Raw genomic sequence first — 7506 nt, 5'->3', positions numbered from 1 at the left:
CGTCGCGAAAATTTCTCGCGTCGCTCGCAGAAACGGCTTTCGCTACCCTCTGTCAAACGCGTATTTACGGACAATTAAATAATATTCTCGTGTCTCCTAGAATATTTTCCGATTTCAAAAAGTGCATAATGCCTCCAGAGCGGTTCTGTGTCTTGGGGAAATTGAAAACCATTAGATCGATTCAAGTGATATGGTCATTTCGATCTCCAGCCTCGTGTCGGAAAAGATGACCAAATGCTTACAGATCATTTGGAGAATCCCTATAAGGGTTGGCTTGTAATTTATTCACAGCGGAGGTGTTGTGCAAGCCGAACGTTCACAGTCGCAGGAAACAAATACAAAGAAAATTCCGAGCGCTCATGAGCACGTGCCTACCGGCTACCGCCGAGCGTCTCTGAACGCGAAGTTGCTTTAACAAAAAAACTATACAGCTGTCCTCAAGGGCTACTCCGCATGTAAAAAAGATTTTAACGCTAATGCTAAATATGAAGACACCCTGCTTCGGTGAGGTAACCTAGGCCTGCCGCTTTCTCTAGGAGCCATTATGGATATTTGGAGACATAGCTACGAGTGTGCCAATTGTCCCCGACACAACTTGCAGATCCCGCCACCGCATCCTCGAGTCGATGACGAAGAGCTGGCGCAAGTCACACTGTTGAGCAGCCCCTCCCTTGCATCCACTACTCGTCGCGAAGACGACGACGTCTTTGATGCATAATACGGCAATTACTAGCACCGACACTATGCAAATAAACAATGATACGGAAACTTAACTGTGTGTCCGTGGCAATGCTCACCCACAACAGCTTCGCCACTCAAGCCTTGCGCGTGAGTGCAAGCGTTCCTGAATATTTTATGCTTCGTCCTAAGTGGCAGCACGAGAATTGTTTTTTCTGGTTTTGATTTTGATGCACGCGTTAGACCTGATCGAGTTTAGCGTTCCTTTTTCGGCAGTTTATGTTATGCTGAACACGAATCGGTACTTCATTTTTCTGATAGCAATATTCCTTCAAGTGAATTTCGGCATTTCTTTTGCCTCGGTGATGGCGACGGTAAGCATAAACACACTGCCATCAGGCCAACTTTCTCTGGCGGTGATGATGACTGTAGCTGAAGTGGAAGAGGTTTGAAAACGGAAAAGTTGAAAGCCAATTTATATCAAGCCCAAAGTCAAAGACTAAAATCCAAATCGTTCCGTCCAAAACGCCCTGCAGGAGGGCTAACTTACACAATGAGTTTTCACAAAGCACTTCAAGGGAAGGTGGAAATTCAAAAATTCATCTGTCGCCGTACCTCCGATTTGGTACGTGCATAATCTTCATCACAGACCCATAGAGAGGACAATCATAAAAGTCCCAACTCCGAAGACAACGCACAAATCTGTCGCGAGGTTCGTGGAAACATGAGTGGCGACCATGGCTAGTGAGGCCTTTGAAGACGCCAGCTGATCGAGAGGACCTGGGCGGAGGTACGTCCTTCTGGGGTTTTGAAAAGAGACCCACTCTCAAGTTTCTCCCTTTAATCCCTTTCACAGCATCAATAAAGTTGTACTTAAATGAACTCATCAGATTGGACTGTAATTCAACTCCGTTTGAGGCGGAAGAAAGCTTTCGGACTCGAACAATTTTGTCGCTAAACAAAGGGGCTTCGAATTTTGTTCAGTGAATGGGGTTTCAGTGTGTTTACCTCGTTTTCTGGTCAAAACGCATTTGAAGTCAGGAAACGGTTAAGCGTCAACTGGTATTTCAGAATAGCAAGGAGGAATACACATGCTTACCTGAAATGCGCTCACGACGTCGTTTATGGTGAAATGGTTCTCGTAGAAAGTGAATCTGGCGTGGAAAAGATCTTTAGACATTCTGAAGTGTACAAACTCCTCCAGGTCAGTAAGGGCAAAAAAGTGTGGGGGAGCTACCAAAGCCCCGTCCAAGTGCACCTGTAATTGGCAAGAATACTTTTAAGCCTTCCGGAAATCTGAGAACTGCAATAATTGGCTTTTTTATAAAGCACCCTAAATAGACGAATTTCCGTCATCATTAGTATCACATACTTGGTATAGCTCCAACAGTTGATTTAGGATAGTGTAAGTGCCCGCTGATGATGCTGAGGAAGTTTCCGACGCTGGGTGTGGTAGGCGTTTAAAGCCCGTCATGCTCAGAATGAAACTGCTATGTGGAGTGCTCTTTTTTGTTTTACTTCACTGTAATGTCTGATAAGGATGTACACGCACAAAGCTGAGACAAAACAGCCGAACTTGTAATGGTCGCTAAAGAAGCGAGATAGTAATTGCGGGGCTTGCTTAGAGCTTTCAAATAAGGTGAAGTGGAAAGCCGTTTTTGGCTTTCTGCTGATCTGCTGTTAAATTTCCTGCTTCAGCGGTGGACCACCCCCTTGGACCCCACGATCCGAAGCTGGTTTCAGGTCCTCGCCATCACTACGAGCCCACTGGTCGCCCCTCTAGGTACCTTTACATCGAAGTCTGCTCTTTTTGAGCATGCAGCAGTGGCCTACCCTCTTCTGGGGCCCGCTCTGTCACTGTTATAAAAAAAATCCGTCCGACTATTATCCAGCACCGCTGTTTACGGCAGGTTATTTCCGAGTAACGCCACACGCATTGCCCTCGGAGTTTTGTAGGGAGGAAGAGAGAGAGAGAGATAGAGAGACAGATGACTTTATTTGAGGACCGAGATGGGTTCTGAAGCTAGACGACTTGGACGGTCTCCCAGCCTCAGCCGTCAGCCAGGATCCTTCGGATCCTCAGGATGGCTTCTGCCATCTGGACTGCTTTGAGTTGTGCCTCCGGAGTGCATCTGACCAAAACCGTATCCCATTGTTTTGCAGTCTTAATTTTGTATCTTCTAAGTGTATTTACATGGAATTTGCTATTATAGCCGGTGGAATTTTCGCCGGGCTCATGGCAGGATCATAATATGTGGTGTAGGTCGCCTTTATTGTTATACAATGTGCAGCGGTTTGAGTAAAGCTGTGGTTAGCAGCGGTTGAGGGAAACAGGAATTGGAAAAACGTTTGTCTGCAACCGTCGCCACGTGACTGCCTCTTTCCTGGAAAGAGTGTGGTGGGCCGGTAGATATTTGCATCTGGATAACCTGTAGTGATTTACAATATCCCCGTACGTGATTAGCCTGCCTTTGTGAGATATATTAACGTGTGCTTTTCTTGGCTTTCCTGCGAAGTCTCCTGTGGGGATGATGGAGGTTGTGGTGGCGTCGTATTCAACACAGCTCGGTTGACCAGAGCTCGAGCGGTTGTGGGGGCCAGTTCATTCCCCTGTAGAACGCAGTGGGCTGGAGTCCATATCAAAAACCTTTTCTCTGGTCAGTGGTCTTATCTAACAGCGAGGCTGCTGCAGGGGAGATTCTGCCTTTCGCGAAGTTAAGAATGGCGTACTGCGAGTCGCTATGATTGTGGTTGCGCGGGTATTATTTATAGCAAGGGCTATGGCCATGTCCTCACCCTGAGTAGAATATTTGGCCGGCGTGGATGCTGACGTCACTGTGACGCCGTCATTGCTGACGACTGAAATTGCTATGGCGTTGAGACAAGATCCGCCGTTGTAGTAGTCGACTGCGTCAACGTAGACAATCTCCCGTGGCTCAGAATGGGTTCGGAAACGTTTGTCAAGTGCTCGTGCTCTAGCTTGTGTTCTTTCCATATTTACCTCTCGATGCATATTCTTTGGTATTGGCGGGGTGCGAGGTACGCTTCATTTGGGAGGGAACTTCCACTTCAGATTCCTGTTGACTGCAGAATCTGCCTTCCCGCTTTGCTTTGAGATAGCCGTTCTAATTGGGCTGTTTCTGGAGCTTCAATTAGTTCTTCAATCGCGTTATTGATGCCTAGTGCTTCGAAGCGTTTTTTAGGCGTGGGAACTGGTAATCCCATTGCTTGTTTATAGACTCTTTTTAAGCCATTAATTTTTTAATTTCTCGTCATTTTTGAGTTGTAGGAAGAGAAACACTTTATTGTGTGTTCAATGGTCTTTAGTTGTAATGGGTAATGGCTAGTGCAACTTGGTTACTATGGTAGCGCGGCTTACGAGGTGGAGTTGAGACTGCTCTTCACGGAACATTTGAGGAGAGCGGTTTTTAGTGCATCCACAAACCATCTAAGGAAAAGCGGCGAAGCAACTGTATTGAGGACATTACGGGAAGCGGCAAATTCAGTGGTGGATAAGAGTGATCTTAAAAATCAAACTGCGCGCAAATTAACGAGGACGTGAACACACTGAAGACACCACAAGCGCAGACTCACAACTGGTTTATTGTTACAAAATTCGAACATTAAATACCCAGGCGCCCCACATACGTCACATTCTCAGCACTATCGGCTGCACACACAAATAAAACTCAGAAGCACACGAATGACAGATAATTCCGCGACGATAACACCATCACACATGAAATATCCTCCCCCTCTTCACCACGCATGCCCTGAAGAGGCTTCAAATTCATGTTTAGTGCCCATCTATGTAGGCGACTTCGCGACTAAGCAAGGCAATAGATGGGTGACTAATACAATCTGAACCAGCTTTTAAAATGTGTCTGGCCTCGACAATTTCTCTTGTCTGCTGATTCTTATGCCTAAATAAAATGGTTGTGCGCTCAAACACAGGGGTACATTCAGGGGTACATTCAGGAACGCATGCGCGGCAATGGGAAGACATGTGGCTGAGGTCCCGTTTTTCTTTCGAATAGTTATGTTCCTTAAGTCTTGTATTTAAACAACGCCCGGTTTGGCCAATGTATTTAATGTTCGAATTTTGTAACAATAAACCAGTTGTGAGTCTGCGCTTGTGGTGTCTTCAGTGTGTTCACGTCCTCGTTAATTTGCGCGCAGTTTGATTTTTAAGATGCGTCAATACCAACTCGCCCAACTTTCGACTCTTTTACGGATAAGAGTGAGTTTTGTGGGATTCGGTTCGCTGGGTGTGCTCCATATCGCTGTTGAAAAACGGGTTAGTGTGGTATTGGCTGGAGGGTATCTACATCGGGTGAGGCAGAAATCGTTTTTATTTTATTATACGGGACCAGTCGGCGTCTCACTGATGTGGGACCATTTTATGGAACGTAACTACCCCAGACTCGGATTGTAGTCCCTAGAGAGACGTTGTGGAAAGACTCATTTCTGGCGAGACCGGCGTGTGCCGCAGTCCTAGAAATTACTACTGCGGAATACGCTGGATTTCATTGCACAATTTTCTTGTGCTGCATCAAGATGCGACGGCTAGCAAAATTTGGAATAGAAGTTTTAAAATCAGAAATTATGATTGACCATGTTGGCCATCTTGAGAGTGGTAATACAACAGCCGCGTATTGCACCGTGCCTGAGTGGTGATCGTAGTGGTCAGGCCGAGGATTGCATTATTGCCGATGTCGCAAGTTGCAACAATGGCGCATGCATTGGGATGATTTTACTCAGCACGATGCAAATATACCTCATAACGTCTGACTGGAAGACATTTGTGCACAGATCGCACGTTTTGGTCTGTACGGCCCTCGTTGTTTGGTGCATGTCACGATGAATTAATCTGGGAGTGACATAGAGTGACTGTTGATCCAGAGTTGAGATTTCATTGCATAGACGTCGACAGTGGTTATTCATAATTGCTGAAGAATGTGATGCTCAGTGAAACGTTTCTATAGGTTATCCCTTTATTGAATAAATGAGCTTTATTGAATGAGCCCCACTGCCGTGTTATGTATCCGAATCTCCTCGAGTCTGGGGTAAATCCATTGAGTGGGAGGTGAAGGCCAGCTTCGTGCGTCCAGCGGTTGAAGCGTTTGACTTTGGGTAATTAAAGTTTACTGGGTTCAATTAGGAGACATTGTTGATATTTATGCGTGAATTACAAACACAGACTAGAAAGCAGGACGGCACCGGCGAATGCGTGTTTCTAGTTAGCACGTAAATTTCCGCAATGTAGGTTCGCAAACTAGCTTGTCTCTCCAATTTACATCCATTAGGGGAGTGAGAGTAAAGGATCCTGTTGATAACAAATGCAAGCGACTCCGTTGATAACTTAACAACGGTGACAGAAGTTACCGTTGTGCGTCATTAGCGCAGCTAGATGTTACTCTAAGCGAGGAAAGTTGTGTGTTTCTGGGAATATTTTGAAATGAGCCGTTTGTGTCATTTTTCAACGTAATATGCGTATAAACTACTGCATCAATGATAAACAAACTACGTGAGAAAAGGCCGAAGATCGCACGCATTGATCGCAAATTCCTTTCGAAATGCGCGCGCCCATTGAAATCCGGGTCCGTCGCTTAGGGGGAGTGATACCGTACAGACCTATTGCAGTTCCTACCTTTATCCGGATTATACTTGTGGTTTTGTGGTGGCAATTCAGGCATCTCCCACGTAACGTTTTAAAAAGTTCAAAACATTTTGCATTAACAAATCGTCGTTCATGTATGGAAGTCTTCATTCATTTTAGGGCAGTCGCCCGGTATAGGGTCTCCATATAACTAGATACCAAGGTGGCTGTCGGCTTGCTATCCAGACCCTCTTAGGTGATGCCTAAATGTAGTTTCTGTGCAGGCCAGACGAGCCATCTATTGCTTACGAGAGAGGAGCGGATGCGGGTAGGTGTGGGGTTTGATAGCAATTTTATACTTGGTGGCAAAGTGTGCCGTCATTGGAACAGAAGCTGCAAAGTAAACAACACTGATGTGGTCGAATATCATTACGAGTGCAATAGGAATTATTTGTGAATAGCTCCGAGACAAAAATGGTTATTTTGCTGGTTAAGCAAGTATATAGTGGAGGGAATTTTTTTTCTGCCTCATCTGCAATTTCCAGACCGCAAGGGTACCGAAGAAATGGTTCCGTTTTGATGGCGGCGGAGAGCGTTGAATGTTGTTGGTTGGCTTCCCGCTGTACGCCGGCGTGATAAAGATCCGAACCACTTGTTTGTTGAAGTAACTGTTGTCAGGCAAGCCATACAACGTGCATTTCGAGTGGCTCGACGATGATTATAAGAATGTTTGTTGGAAAAGTTGCAATGCATTCCCCTTGATGATTTTTGCATAATTTTTAATCTCCCCCGTTCCATCCTAAAAGTGCCAAGGTGCTCAGGCGGTGCTATGATGGGGTCCCAATGCATTCCCCTTGATGATTTTTCCATAATTTGTTAAGCTCCCGCGCTCCATCATAAAAGTGCCAAGTGCTCAGGCGGTGTTATGATGGGGTCCTGACTGGTCTGGCAGCCTTGTCAATAAAAACTCAGTCTGCAGTTTTTCATTGAGGTAGTACATCCGTTTAGGGCTGTCATTTTATGACCGGCAACGTCCACAGCAAAAACCACTTGTGCAGGACAGAAACAGCAAATGATGGTATACTGATGGCGGCAGATGGCATGAAGGAGCCTAAATGTATCCCGGCTCATTAAAATTTTTGTTTATAATCTCTCATTGGTGAACATTGATCATGTCACTAAAACATTTCCTATACTACTAGGGATACCCGGGTCATGTTGTGAAGCAG

This window comes from Haemaphysalis longicornis, unplaced genomic scaffold, assembly GCF_048455015.1.
Source record: "Haemaphysalis longicornis isolate Haplotype H1 unplaced genomic scaffold, Haemaphysalis longicornis Haplotype H1 scaffold_20, whole genome shotgun sequence".
NCBI classification, from domain to species: domain Eukaryota; kingdom Metazoa; phylum Arthropoda; class Arachnida; order Ixodida; family Ixodidae; genus Haemaphysalis; species Haemaphysalis longicornis.
The sequence above is the reverse complement of the archived record's forward strand: the minus strand, read 5'-3'. Positions refer to the sequence as shown.